Source organism: Monodelphis domestica, chromosome 5 (genome assembly GCF_027887165.1).
Source record: "Monodelphis domestica isolate mMonDom1 chromosome 5, mMonDom1.pri, whole genome shotgun sequence".
Taxonomy (NCBI): Eukaryota; Metazoa; Chordata; class Mammalia; order Didelphimorphia; family Didelphidae; genus Monodelphis; species Monodelphis domestica.
This window is the reverse complement of record NC_077231.1, coordinates 16,888,076-16,903,982: the sequence shown is the minus strand read 5'-3', so window position 1 is coordinate 16,903,982 and position 15,907 is coordinate 16,888,076. Positions and strand designations below refer to the sequence as shown.

Genomic DNA, 15,907 nt, shown 5'->3' with positions numbered 1-15,907 from the left:
GGTATACGACTGGAACTCATAAGAGATTGGGATTGGATATAAAGATCTAGAAATCATTAGTCTAGAGCTGATAATTGGGAATTGATGAAAAAACGGATGGTATATAAGAAGAAAAAGAAAAGAGATTCCAGGACAAAATTCAGGACAACCTATAGTTGGGAAAGGAGGGGCCAGTAGAGGTGGGAAATGGATAATGACCCAACACAGGAGATTAAGAGAAAGAACAGTCAGATAGGTAGAAGGAAAACCAAAAAAGAGTATTATGAAAATTCAGAGTGCCCAAGACAAGAGGACTGTAATGTATCAAATGCTGCAGAGAAGTCTATAAAGATGGAGAAAAGGACTTTGAACTTGGCAACTAAAAGATTAAGTTAAATTTGGGGCAGCTATGTGACACAGTGGACAGAGTGCCAGCCCTGGAATCTGGAAGAAAAATTCATCTTCCTAAATTCAAATCTAATCTTAGACACTTATTAGCTGTGTAACCCTGGGCAAGTCACTAAATTCTGCTTACCTCAGTTTCCTCATCTGTAAAATGAGCTGAAGAAGGAAAAGGCAAACCCCTCTAGTGTTTGTCAAGAAAATCTTAAATAGGGTCACATAGAGTTGGACACGACTGAAAAAAAGTGACTGAACTAACAACAATAACAAATTTGGAGAAGGTAGCGTTAGTTGAGTTCTGAGGTTGGAAGTTATATTGCAAAGAGTTGAGAAATGAGTGAGAGATGTAGCTACAAGGATTATGGATACATATGGAATAACAAAATTTGATTTTAAAGACTCAGGAGATGATGAGCATGTCTGTGGGCATTAGGGAAGGAGGTAGTGGATAGGAAGAAAGTAAAAATGGGAGTGTTGGGGAGAAGATGATAGTAGAGGCAATTTGCCAAAGGAAAAAGGATCAAGAGGAGCAGATCTTTGCAAGGAGAAGGGGCTGGCTACCTTTTCACTAGAGAGAGGAACAACTTAACCAGTGTTCCGTTCATTATACTCCTAAAGAACATCAAATCAAAGTAGTCCCAAACTTCTTTATTCTGATATCACATGGTACTTTATTATGGTATTTTGCTATTCTCTAATCTACTATATTAAATCTCCCAAATTACTGCAAACTTTAGCTTCTTAATTGCCAAATCAAAATTGTTCACTTATCACATTAACATGTTCAGTTACATTTTTAATACAGGTCTGAATCGTAAATAGAAAAATTATGATTCATAAGATACTTTTAAACACCATTCCAAACTACTTGTGTAACCTTGTACAAGTTATTTAACCTTTCTGGGTTTCAGTTTCTTCATCTATAAAGAGAGAAGGTTAGACTAGATGACCTCTGAGGTTCCTTCCAATCTATGATCTAAGCAATATGCTACTTTGGCAGGTAAAAGTTTTGTATATTTAATACAGGTAAAGAAGTTGAGGCACAAAGAGAGGAACTATTTAAAGAATGAAGCTCAGAATATCCAAATAATCCCCCTCCTGAAGTAACAGAACTGATTTTTTTTCCCTTCCTTTGGGATTTCATGAAGAAATGTATTCCTGTCAAAAGTGAGCAGCACTATATAATCTGTGAACAGGGTATGAAAAAAGTCCATCCTAGTTCTACTAATTTCACCAAACTAAACCACGAAACTGAATATATCTTTGAAATTCTGTCCTGGGATATGAGAAGTCACAATGGTCCTTCATGGTTCTGATTTAAACTATACATTTTTAACATATGTAAAAATATTTGATGAGTCATCTGCAATAACAGATCTTGGTTACTGCACATACTCAAGACAGAAATGAATGTTTAAGGTGACCAATAATCCCCGATCCCACTGAAAATGACTTAGCACTCCATAGTATGATATGCAAGACCAAAAGAATCCTCTTCATTCAAAAATCTTGCCAAAATTATTTGGCTTGTCACTTTCAATAGAAATTGAACCAAGAATCTCTTCTCATCCCAGTGGGAAACAGCCATTTTTTTTAGTTGACTTTAAAGAAATACAGCTATCATTGTCATTTGTATTTCTATAGAGATTTGGGACATGGATAAATGGAAATTAAGGAATAAAAGAGGAAAACACAGTTTTCTTTTTCTAAAATAGCTTCAGATTGAGTGTCTCCTTTCTTTCCTTTCAGTTTCAGAGAAATATAACCTGAACTGATCGAAATGAATTGTTATTTTCTCCTTACCTTCTTGTCTTGCTTCTGACTTGTATTTTCTTTAGGTGTAAAAGGTATGACAAAGAGCTACATGTGGTATTCAACAGAAGAATCTAAATGGAGCTCCCAAAATTCTTCAAGGTTGCCCACAGGAACTTGTCTGTCATTAATGGATTTATACCACCAACAGATGAGAAGGTACCAGGTAGGATGCTCTTATATCCCCTAACTACTATAAACTGAGATATATATGTTCTTGTAGGCTGGACCTCCCACGGATAATTGCAACTACCTTTGTATTGTGCAATGCGGATAAAGCCCTCTGGTCCTTAAGAAAAAATGGAGCCCTCAATAGGCCAAAGTTGACAAGATGTTATTTTGTTGCAAACACCAAACAGGTTACAGTGAAGTAATGTGAAAAAGATTATGTTCTAAAAAGTAAATTAGATACTTTCTTGTAAAATCTATTATCTGGGATTAAGCATTTAATACTTCTTAATAATATAGAGTTTATTGCAGGGAAGAAAAAAGAATGAATTTTATAGAAATGTTCTTAGCATGTGAAGAATATTACAAATTCCTGGATTTTTATTGGCACTGAAGTGCTCCCCAATATCTGTTAAAAGAGGATCCTGGATCTGCTAATAAAGAACACTGAATCTGGAGTCAGGATCTGGTTCAAATGCTTACTCTGTTTCTTAATATCCCTTGTGTGACTGCAGGAAAGTAATTTCACATGGGCTTCAGTAACCTCATTTGTTAAATGAGATAGGCTTGATTTCTAGGTCTCTTCTAATCCTAGGAGTGTACTTTAGGACTTTGTCTTGGCCCCCCTTCCTCTTTTCTCTCATTTAGTAATCAAGTTAATTTCCATATATATGCAAAAGACTTTCAAATCCACATATCTAGCCCCTGAATTTATTTTGAGCTCCAAAAATGTCAACTGTCCACTTGACATTTATACCTCAATTTCCATTGGCTTCTCAAACTCAATATGCCCCAAACAAAATGCATTATATTTCTTTCTGAACCCAAATGTCTTCTGACCTTGTTTTTTGGTCAAGAGTACTACCATTTTTCTCTTCACCTAGGTTCATTACCTAGAATTCATTCACTCTTGATTCTTCATTCTCATTCCTTTTCATACTCAACCAATTGCTAAGTGGTGTTGATTCCACTTTTTCAACACCTCTCACAACTTTCTTCTCTCTTATCACACCACACCCAGCTAATCCTAGTACTCACCATTCTCCCAAGCAAGAAATCAGTCTCTCTCTTTCCAATATATCTTTTACCCAGCTGCCAAAATGATTTTTTTCCCCTAAGGTTCAGACATGAACATATTCTTCTTCTAAAGAAACCTCAGTGAACCCCTGTTGCCTGATTGGCATTGAAAGCTCTTTACCTTTCTAGGGTGATTTACGTATTATATTCCTATCTCACTGTCCTTACACAGTTTAGATTCTGGTCAAACTGGCCTGCTTGCTGTACAAAGCTTTCCATATCCTATTCATGTGCCTTTGAGCAGTTGTCAGCCATGCCTAGAACTCTCTTCTTTATCACTTCCTCCTTTCGGAATTCCTAATTCATCAACTGTAAGTTCACGTGCTGCCTACCAAACCAAAGCTTTACATTATTTCTGCTTCTCCTACTTATTAGCCCATCTTCCCCTGTGTAGTGACTTTGTATATATTTATATATGTATATTTATAAAACTTTTAACATGTAGAATATAGAATTGTAGAATGTAAACTTTTTCAGGACAAGGTCTGTCTTATTTTTGTATTTGTATTCCTAGCATCTAAAATAGTGCCTAGAACATAATAAGCACTTAATATTTGTTGAGTTTTTTTTAATCAATTGATGCAGTATTGAATAGGAAATAGGAAGGTCACAGATATCAAGCATTATAAATATCATCTGAAATATATGAACAATATTTTGAACTTACAAATAGGTCCTTAAGATGCTGCTGGATCCAAATGTAGTATTTTTTCCAAATGTAGTATTGATAATCCTGAAACAGTAAGTTTTCTTTTGTCAGAATTAGGTAATATTTCTTTATAAAAAGGACAAAGGGGAAATGTTTTGACAGAAGGAAATAGCTTATGAAAGGGTCAATCATCCAGAAAGTGCTTGACAAATGAAATGCTATGAAAAAGAGTGAAAATGGGTTGTGAAAGTCACCATCAAAATTTGTGAGTATCCTGGAAATTCTTCAGCATTTCCATCAGAGAGATTTCCAAAGAACCCTTTTCCTTAGAAATTCTTTTTTTGGCTGACCTGGGAGTAAACTCATTTAAAATCAATTGCAGGAACAATTTACTGTATCAAATCAGACTTACATCATTATTATTTCAATTTAGCCACAGGACTAAGCCAGTAAAAATAGGCTCTGAGGAAGGAAATCATGACTAGAAAACTCAGCTTTCTCCATGTAACAAGTATGTTTAGTATATAACCAACACCATTTTGTTTAAAGCCTCTGTAGAGTTGACTATTAACTAGCCCATACATTAAATGATAGTCTAAGAGTTAGTCTAAATTACAATAATAATAAACCTTTCCTTCAGGACTCTAGAGACAACTACCCACACCATCCTCAGTTGGGCTCCATTTCCAACTCCTTCTTTAACTGTTTGTTCCCAATGGATCAGCCTCAGGCCAGTCCTCAGGCCTTTGGTGGTAGAATGATATTTTGATAGGTCAGGGAGCATTCAGCAAGGGGATTGTTTATTCTGGTGACATCATTTTATGGGAGCTAAGTTGACATGTAAACAGTAGAGACAGCTATTTCCTTTTGAAGATCACTTGTCTTGGTTTCCCCAGATTGGCTCTATTGGTTAGAAGTCATTTCCACTTAAATGCGGAACTGTGAGGTAATTGTTCCAACATGTTTATCAGGGATGAATTTGGCCCATGCTATTGTAGGGATTGCTGTTGATGGTATCAGTTTGGGTCAAACCTTTGATTTCCATAATATACTGATAGAGTTCTCTTTTCCATAATGTATCTCTAGTTTGTGAGCCAATCATCTTTTGAGTTCAAAACCCAACTGGTAAATAAGTCTCCTTATTCTTCTCCTTTGACTTGGTCCACAATGGTCAAGTCATAAAGTCTTCCTCATTGTTAACTTCTAACCTAGCAGAATAACTTGTCTTCCATTTAAAGTGCCTGGGTTAATGTTATCTAAATCCTGTTTTCACAAATTATGACATGACACTGGGCTATTAATATATTCTTGAAACAGTCTACTTTTTCCTATAAAGGCCAATTTCTCTTGACTTTGTTTAGTCCCTGGAACCACAAAGAACATAATGTTTAGGTTAATAACTGAAAACCAAGGTTCATCATGTCCTTTAATTCCTTCCAAACTTTTAGGGAAGATTTGCTTTATGTGTTTGGTCTCAATAGTTTTGGTCTTTATAGTTTTCTATAGTACACTATGAAACTCCGTCCACTAGTCTTTTTCACTGGCCAGAATGGAAATTTATAAGGGCTAATTGTTTTCCAAATTACATCTTACTGTTCTAAATCTTTTAAGTTTATAACAATTTACTAATCTCCTTTAATTCTACTTAGGGAAATGTTTACTTGACTTGAGGCAGACAAGACAATTATATAAACATTTTCTACTAGTAACCTGACAATTTTTTTGGCCATAATGCAAAATTTTTATTTAGTACATCCATTCAAACTATTATTTCATTTGAGTTTGGGATACCAACCATTCTATAAATTTCTTTGGGCAAATTTGCAATTTAAAATTTTCTGAATATTTCCCAATGTACGGTTTGTATATCTCTAAAATGGTTTATCCAACCCTAATTCCAGAAAGTTTCTCATTTTTCTCTTATTGTGTCAGGTTACTTGGTCTTATAGTTACTTGGGAGCCAGCATTTATTAGGGTCAACATGGAGTGGTGTTGGCCATTATTGTGTTGAATAATTAATTCCAGAAAGGGGTTACTTTCCCTTAATTTTAGGGGAAAAAAATCCTTGCCTTCTGTCTTAAAATGGATACTGATTCTAAAGCAGAATTGCCATATGGCCAATGTAGTTGGGGTTAAGTGACTTACCTAGTGTCACACCACTAGGAAGTATCTGAGACCAAATTTGAATCCAGATCCTCCTGACTCCAGGTCTAATGCTCTATCCACTGTGCTATCTAGATAATCTATTTATTTCTAATTGGATCTTAACAAGGGGACCATTAAATCCCTGTGGTGAAATTAGGTCTTGTTCTATCAGTTCAGGTACCAGTTTTGGCTTGATTGAGGTAGAAAGGGTTGACAAATTTTGTTTCTTTGGTTTTGTGGGAGAAGATAGAATTAATAGCTATTGAGATAAAACCTGACAATGATTTGCCAATGATAATGATAGGTGATAACTCTGCCTTAATTTGGATCATATTTCTTTTTTTAATGGGAATTGACTAATTATATGATCTATTCTACCACTGACCATAATTTCTGAATTTGCCTTAATTCCTATCATTTCATTCCTTTCAAGGCATTATTGTCATTTCCTGTTTTGTACTCTTGAATCAAATTTGTATCAACTATCCATAAACAAGTCTCATACACAGAAAAAGGCAAATAGATTCCTGAGGTATTTTATATTGTCTAGAGTGATTTAAATAGAGTTTCTCTTTCTAACTCTTGCTGCTGAGCTTTGTTGGAAATATATAGAAATGCTGATGATTCATGTGGATTTTTTAGCCTGAAACTTTGCTAAAGATATTAATCATCTCAACTAGTTTTTCAGTTTATTTTCTAGGATTCTTTAAATATACCAAGGTATCATCCACAAAGAGGGATAGTTTAGTTTCCTTATTGCCAACTTTAATTGCTTCAATTTCTGTTTCTTCTCTAATTGCTAAAATTAGCATTTCTAGTATAATATTAAATAACAACTTCTGTATAATGAACTGAAGTGGGGAAATTAGTACATGGTAGACAAAAATAAATATTTTTAATAACACAATGGGATGAAACTTCAAGCAAGATATATTTTGAAGGATGTTTAAGAAATAAATATACAATCTTTGGTACATTAGCATACTTGGAGCAAGGTGAAGAGACATATGTTAGCTTATTAAGTAGATATCATTTAGCTATTTTGACATCTGCATTCATTAGTGGTTATTTAACAGATTAACATTCATTTATGTATTCAAAAAGCATTTGTTAAGCACCCAACATATTTAATGAAGTTAGTTCAGTGTGAGAGAGATATCAAGATGAATGAAGTAACTGATATTTTTGCTACACTCCTTTTTATGTACTTAAACAGTTTGAGACCTAAGTATGTTTATTATACAAGTAAAGATGCAGTGCAAATGAATGGCAAATATTGTAGTAAAACAAAAACCCCATGTATTGAATATTTTTTAGGCTTTTTGCTTTTGTGATTTTTTTTTATATTTGCCTAACATGCATGTGCATGTTAACAGGAAAATAACTTAAGATAATGACTAATTATGTTTAACGTCTTATGATGTTTTCATAAATAATCCAAGCGTAATTGTTAAGAACATGTGTTTTAAATAACTGAACTACACTATCAGTATCCTTTTCATCTTTGGGAGATTAGTTCCCAGATAATTCTTACTCACTAGGATGTCTTCCATTTTTTATAATGATGCTGTATCATATACATAATACATTTTGGTACTTGATTCAATCATATATATGTAGGTGTGTATACATGCATATAGTGGTAAATATATGTTTACTATTAAAAAGAACATGTGTTTTAAATTAATGTAAGTGAAATAAGAGCTTTATGAATAACTGTTTTCCCTACAGCTTTTCATGTGAATCAGAGCTTTAATTTTGAAACTCCTCTAAAGGCAATTGTGCATTTTAAAGATTTCCCACTTGGTTGGGCTTAAAAAAAAACAACAAAATAAAAATTTGAGTGTAAAAATATCAATTTGGGAAAAGTTCCATGTGCTCCTTCCTTATTGTTTCGAACATTACTCATTTCTCCAACACCCTGAATTTCAGTTTCTCTTTTAAAATTAAAAGTGGCGTTCTGAATAAAATCATACTTAAAAAAAAAAGCAATTGAACCTAGCAACAAGATAGATAAGAGGTTCTGTCTTTATTCTTTTAGTCTTATGTTGCTATAACTTTATATATATATATATAAAACTTGAAATATATATATATATAAAACTTGAAATATATATATATATATATAAAACTTGAAATATATATATATATAAATATATATAAATAAAAAATATATAAACACTTGAAATCTATAAAAGCCTGGCATCCTGAATAGAGAGTGTGATGATGAACAAGTTGCTTCAGTATCCCAGACAACAAAGACAGTAATTTGGTGAAGGGAATTTAAACATTAGGAATGTGCTCTTCCAATGAAACCATAGTTTAGGCCCAAAAACCTGTGGCTACAGTCACCCTAATACTTTTACTAGGAAAGGCTATTCTTTCCTAGGCATGGAAAGCTCACCACAGTTGACAATGCTACTTTCAGCTCTTAGAATACTCCCCATTTTAACTAAATGCCTAGCTCAGCTATCTCTTCAATGAAGCTTCTTCTGACTACCCACCACTACTTCTGCCCCAAGGCAGCATATTTTATACTTTTCTTATGCTCTTAGATTTTATTTTACACAATAGTTATTTGTGGCTATTGTTTATATTTCTTCTTTCCCTTCCTAGTTTTAGTCCCTTTTCTATATTACAAGCAAAGAATAGATCTTATTCATCTCATTTTTGCATCTCCTCTCCATTCCTGCTCCCAACACCTAACACAGTGTAAGGAACTTAAATGCTTTTTGAATTGAGTATTAAGTAATGAAATATATTTCATCCCCCACTACTCCACTTTCCAAAGAATTTAAGTTCTTTTTTTTTTTTTAAACCCTTACCTTCCGTCTTGGAGTCAATACTATGTATTGGCTCCAAGGCAGAAGAGTGGTAAGGGCTAGGCAATGGGGGTTAAGTGACTTGCCCAGGGTCACACAGCTGGGAAGTGTCTGAGGCCAGATTTGAACCTAGGACCTCCCGTCTCTAGGCCTGGCTCTTAATTCACTGAGCTACTCAGCTGCCCCCAAGAATTTAAGTTCTTGGAGGGGTGGTATAACTTTTTTATTTTGTCTTAGTAAGCCCACTATCCAGTAAACACTTAAAGGACCATCAAAGAAAATGGAATTTTCTGTGTATGATCCATAGAATTAGATCTCATTATTTTGTAGCCATCCCTTGCATGTTTGTATACATGTGTGTACACATAATTAGCATCTTTCTTTTCATAAGAATGACTTAGTACCATTTCCCATTTAAAGCTGACCCTCAAGATTCTTTTCCACATCAGCCTGTCAAGCCACTCTCATTTCACATTTGCTTCTGCTAGAACAGGAAGGGATGACTCTCACAGTATGAGGTAGTGGTTGAAGTGATACATTCACCTGACTCAACCAACCCTGAAATCTCAGAAATAGGGCAACCAAAACAGCCTTATCCTTCCTTAACTTGAATTTTAAAGTTTCCAGTTCAACTCCCACAGCCAACATCCTGGGAAACAAGTCCTATGGAGATGTAACCTGGCAACTATTTCTGCAGGTATAGCATCTATCTTCTCAGCAGCCACAGCTATAAAGCCACAGCAGTAAAGGTTCTTGATACCAAAATCTATAGTAGTGTCAAAAAGTTTAAAACCAGAAACAGAGAGGACTTTATAGGTTAAAACAATATCAAGGAAGATATTCTCCAATCTGCTGATGTACCCTAAGGACCATGGGACCTTTTTCATCTGACTTGCTGCTAAAGCCTTCCAGATATGTCCCACTTCATTAGTGGGTGAGTTCCTTAGAGCAAGGACTGCTTCTGCTTTCCTATTTGTATCTTTATTGCTTAGCACAGGGCTTTGTCCATAGTAAGTACTTAATAATGCATGCTCCTTCTCTTGAAAAGATAATATGGTGGCAGATATCTTTTGTTTGGATTCAGCACTGTGCAGACAAGACTTGCCTAATTAAAGTTTCAATATAATAACCAAGAATTTTATCTTCTTTCTGTCCTAACCCTCAGAGAATAGACAATCCTCTGAGGAAAGGTCAATCACAATTGCAACTTGAATTAAATGACTTCTGAGGTCTCTTTTAACTTTCCCGTCTGTGATTCTATGAAACGGCCTTAGTATTAAAAAAAAATCTTCCTTTTCTTTTCCCTAGGGATAAATATACACTATTAAACAATTTCAGGGAAAAGAAAATCAGTTGGTAAAGGTTCCATACTACATTTGGCTTGGACAGTCATCCCCATCCAGACAAGTATATTTATTTCATTGAAGCTAAAGAAATGTCTCTCCTCTCCTTGCTGTTGTTCCAAAGCATGGAGTTCCTAGTGAATTCAGGGAAAATTGAACGATGTCCCTTTCTCCCTTTACCCTCTAAAACAAGAGCACTTCAGGCCTTAGTGCCTGGGGATTTCTAGTAACATGATGATCCTCCCTACCATTCTGAGAGCCATTTTTGGAAAAGGCATCCCTCAGAAAATTTTTGAAACAGAATAAGAGAACTTGACATACCTTATCTCCCTTGCCTACCATCCTACTCAAAAGAAAAGTAAATGAAAGTTGCCTAATGTGATAAATTATATAATACAATTAAACTTTCTTATCTTTCGGCAGCAAACCCTAAAGCCAGTTGTTAGCAATAAGATTATCAGTCCTGTCCACCATGCGATACCTAGACATCAAGAAAGTCTTTGTGACCGACTTTGTTGTACCATCTGATTACAGAGGGGTATATGGTATTCTATGATATCTGGAGGCAACCAACCAGTGGCTCTAACAGGTTATTTTGAAGGTGTTTTGTAAGGAAGCATACACATTTTCTACACCTCCAAGGACTCCATAAAATAAAGTTAAAAGCATGGAAATAATATTGTTTGGAAGGCCAGATGTCTATGGATAATCAAAACATACCATAATGTGGTTAATATTAATATATATATATATTTTTACGATTTCACATGCATGATCAATATCCCTTTTCAATGGGTGGGAGAAAGGGAGAGAATTCTGAACTAAATTTTTTGAGAAACTCTTAAAAAAGCTCAAGATGCAGTTCTTCCTCCCCCTCCCCCATCTCTTCTAGGCTAAGCATAGACTTAGGCAACTGTTACCAAATGGGTGGGTCCAGAACTCCTTATGGCATTCATTCAAGGCTGGCCCTAACCTCTTTCTCTAACTTTATCTTGCCCTACTTTCATACAGAAATTATTCATCAAAGTCTTTCCTCTCCTCTTCCCCAGTCCCTATTTTTTTTGTCATTCTCTTAATTTGCCTTTAATCGCACTACCTTAAATTAATCCATGCCTACCCTGACTTTTTTGAAAGGTCCAGATTAAGTCTAATCTCCTTCATGATGCCCTCCAATACAAAGCAATTTTTAATCTTTCCCTTCTTTGAACTTGTGAGCTTTAGTGTTTCTAGTACTCATTTGGAAATCCATTCTAATGCATTATTCAATCTGTCCAGCAGTGGCCTAAGAACTACATTTAGAACTAGAGAACTTGGGTTCAAAAGTCACTTTCTCTGAGACTCAGTTATTTTTGTTTTACTTTTGCCTTGATTTTTCACTCATTTATTTATTGACATTCTTATTTTTTTTAAAATACAAATTCTCTCCCTCCCAAAACTCCTTCCCCACCCATTGAGAAGGCAAGCAATGTATCGATTATACATGTGATGAAACTCAATTTCTATACTGTAAAATGAAGATGTTGGATTAGATGACCTCATAGTGCCCTTTGAATGCCAGACTGTATTCTTGAGTCAGTTATATACTACTAATTTGACACATGCTCCTTAAGGACAGGGACATTAGATTTTTTGGTATTCCCCCCAAGTGCTTCAAATGTAGTAGATACTCAATAAAGATTTGTTGATTAACTGATAGTGCCAGAGGAATCAGATCGTCCCAAATAACAATGAAATAAAGACTGTTTAAAGCACCCCCAAAAGAACTTTGTGTCAAAGTCATACCTCCGGTTTAGCATGGTAAGCAAACGAGCACTTAAGAAACATTGGAACAAATTTCTCAATTTCACAAATAGTACCAAAGAGCCAAGGATGTAGGTCAGATAAATACCACAGTCACTTTTGTATATGCTAACTAGATTGCTCAACTTACATGTTGCCTTAATGCTGTTGCAGTAATGGGAAAATACTAAGATGTAAAAAGTCATGGCAAAAATTAGAGGGCTTGGGAGGATGAAGAAATTCAATCTGGCTCATTTGAGCTTTAGGGTGAGTATTATTAGATGCTCAGGTGATATCCCCTAGAAGTCCTAGGGAACTCTTCCAAGAACAACTAATGGTGGTGTAATTTCATTCTCACTTGCTAATACTAGATGCTAGATTTTATGTGAAGGAAAATATCGAAAAGCCATGATTTATTTATTCTATGAACTCTGACACACTGTAGAATAGAGTAAATGTGCGGGGAGAGAGTTTCTAAAACTATGGTCAACACTCTTCTGCTCCTTAGTTATTGAAGTTTACTAAGATATATTTAGTGGGCTTTATTTTAACCTCAAGAACTTAGTTTTTTGGAAATGTGCTTTCCATGGTGGTCATATGTCTCACATGGGAGAAAAATTAAGACTAGCTATAGTCATTAGAGTAGTTTAGTAATGCCTACTTATTTTATGTCATATGATCACAGTTTTAAAGCAGAAAGGTACCATAAAGGTTGAATCTAAACCTCTCATTTTATAAATAAGGAACTTGAGGCTGGAAAGGATAATTGACTTACCCTAGGAAATTATATAAGAGAGGATTTGAACACAGGACTTCCTGAATCTAAAATCAATGCTTTATCCACTTATACTTTCCCCATGTTTTCTCCTCCTTTAAATTTTAAACCCAAGACTCACAAAATCACAGAATTTGAGAATTGGAAAAGATCTCAACATACATGGAGCCCAACCCAAACAAGGAATTCCTACTGTAACATACCATGATGAAGGATGTTTTGTCCCTTTTGATAGAGAGGTGAAAGACTCAAGGTGCAGATGTGTCCTTTAGTTTTTCTTGACAATGGTTACTGGATACAAGGGGATTTTCCCCTTTCTCTTGGTTTTTAATGAAGGGGTTAGAGTGGCAATTGGTGGAGGAAAAGAGGTTAGCAATAGTGTTGCCAAAAAAAAGGACCATTGAAACATTTTTTTAAATGCATAGAATAAAACTGAAGGAAGCAAACTTAAGCAGGACAGTTTTGAAAGGAACATGGTAGACTGTGTTAGCATATGCTTTTTCAAAAGGAGGTAATATGAAATGGAGACTCAGTTTCACAGAAAATCCTCTTTTTGTCATTTGTGGCATTTATGTGCAGAACACAAAAATGAATTTTTTTAAAAGTGTTTAGTTGCTCAGAATTTGGCTGATCTATCAAATTGCTGAATAACTGAAATTCCCATCACCATTTATCATGCCTTCTGATGGGTTTGTGATCTGTTTCCTAAATTCCTTATCTGTTTCCTTTTTTCTGAACAGGTTGTCTATATGTAGCTTATTACAATAACAAAGTCACTTCTGTTTTTACCTCTTTTGACCTTCAGTTAAATACTCTCTTCTTTATGTTTCCCCATTTTGAACTCCTGGATCTCCTCTTTTTAAAAGTATATTCTTCTTTTTTAAAAATTAAGTTATATTTTTTATTATATTTTAAGTTGTCAGCTATCTCCTCCTTCCTTTGCTACACGTCTACCCTAGAGGAGGTTACTGAGCAGAACCAAGAGAACATTGTATACAGTGATGGCAATATTATTTGAAGAATAACTATGATGTGCATATTTACATTATTATTTCATGCAGGTCTTCCCATATTTTCTAAACTCAACCTGCTCATTGTTTCTTATAACACAGCAGTAGTATTCCATCACAATCATGTACTACAACTCAGTTAGCATTCCCAAACTGATAGAGAGCCCCTCAGTTTCCAGTTCTTTGCCACCACAAAGAGAGCTGCTATGAATATTTTAGAACACAGAGGCTCTTAATCCTTTTTCCTTGATCATCTTTGGAAAAAGCTCTAAATAACCCCTCAACATACAGTGTTAATCCTAATATGTAATATTGATCTAGGTGGCATGATACATAGGACACTGGATTTGGGATTAGGAGACATAAGTTGAATCTGGCTTATATACTTAGTTGTTTTATGACCCTCGGTAAGTCAGTTAACATCTTTTAGCTTCTTTCCTCATCAGTAAAATGGGGATAATAACAGCATCTACCTCCAAGGATTATCATGAAGTTTAAATGGAAAAAAACTTTGTGAACCTTAAGATGTGCTTTCTATTATTATCATGATCTATTTCTTTGGAATAAAGTATACTCATACAAAGCCATCAAATCTTTTTGTTTTTAAACCCTTACCTTCTGTCTTGGAGTCAATACTGTGTATTGACTCCAAGGCAGAAGGGTGGTAAGGACTAGGCAGTGGGGGTCAAGTGACTTGCCCAGGGTCAAACAGCTGGGAAGTGTCTGAGGCCAGATTTGAACCTAGAACCTCCCATCTCTAGGCCTAGCACTCAATCCACTGAGCTACCCAGTTGCACCCCCCCCCCAAAAGTCATCAAATCTTAATGATACCTATTAAGTTGAAATTTGTAACCTTGTTTTAGGAATTCTAGTTCTTATTTATACCCTAAATTTATTTCCTAAATTTAGGCATTTATAATATAGATACTTGAGCCTACAAACCACATTGATTTATTCCTTTCTTAGATTTCATCTTCTGTGATTTTGTGGGTTTTCCCCACAAAGAAAGAGCTTTTCTTCTTCCTTCTTTGTCTCTAGTCAATATAGAGTCCAACGCTGACTACATACATACAAACACATATGTGAGCACATGGTCTCTTTGCTTTTCAGTTTCGAGCTTAAAAACTTTATTTTTTAACTCAAAGATTCTATTTTTCCCAATTACATTAATAACAATTGTTAACATGCATTTTCCAAAATTTTAAGATCCAAATCATCATCTTTTCTTCCTTCCTTCCCCATAGGCAGAGATGGTAAGCAATTTGCTCTGGATCATATTTGTATTATCATGCAAAACACCTTTCCATCTTGGCCAAATTATTGTGAGAGCACACTTATACAAAACCCAAATCCTAAAATAAAACTAAATAAGCTGGTGAAATGTTATATAAACTATATATATATATATATATGTATATATATATAAATAAACATATAAACTATGTTTTGACCTGCATCTGACTCTGGAGGTAGATAGCATTCCCTATCATAAAGTCCTTCAGAATTGTCTGAGATCATTATGTTGCTGAGAGTAACCACGTTTTCACAAATGATCATTGTACAATATTGCTGTTACTGTGTACAGTATTCTCTTGGTTCTTGTTATTTCTACTGCATCATCCTGCTTATTGTTTCTTATAGCGCATTAGCATTAGTGTTCCACCACCAGCATACACCACAATTTGTTCAGCCACATCCCTTCAATTACCAATTCTTTGACAACACAAAAAGAGCTGCTATTTGTTATGACCTCTTTAGGATACAGCCCCAGGACTGGTATTAGAGGATCAAGGTATGCTCAATTTATGGCTCTTTGGGCATAGTTCCAAATTGCCCTCCAGAACAGTTGGATCAGTTCAGAATTCCACCAGCAATGCATTAATGTCCCAATTTTGCCACATCCCCTCCAACATTTTTTACTTTCCTTTACTGTCATATTGGCCAAT

General features: G+C 35.0%; 1 protein-coding gene across 4 annotated transcripts in view; it reads right to left on the bottom strand.

Moving 5' to 3' along the window:
• The window catches only part of FAR2 (fatty acyl-CoA reductase 2), a 126,577-nt gene that overhangs the window by 81,695 nt on the left and 28,975 nt on the right, over nucleotides 1-15,907 (bottom strand). For 2 of the 4 annotated variants that reach the window (XM_007502843.3, XM_007502844.3), the window contains exon 2: nucleotides 4,106-4,171. The exons of 1 other annotated variant lie outside the window; for it this stretch is intronic. The gene's annotated coding sequence lies outside the window, so the exon portion shown is untranslated. Of the gene's footprint in view, nucleotides 1-2,184; nucleotides 2,391-4,105; nucleotides 4,172-15,907 lie in introns of those variants that run through there. One more of the 4 variants, XM_001363685.4, reaches the window with a different exon arrangement.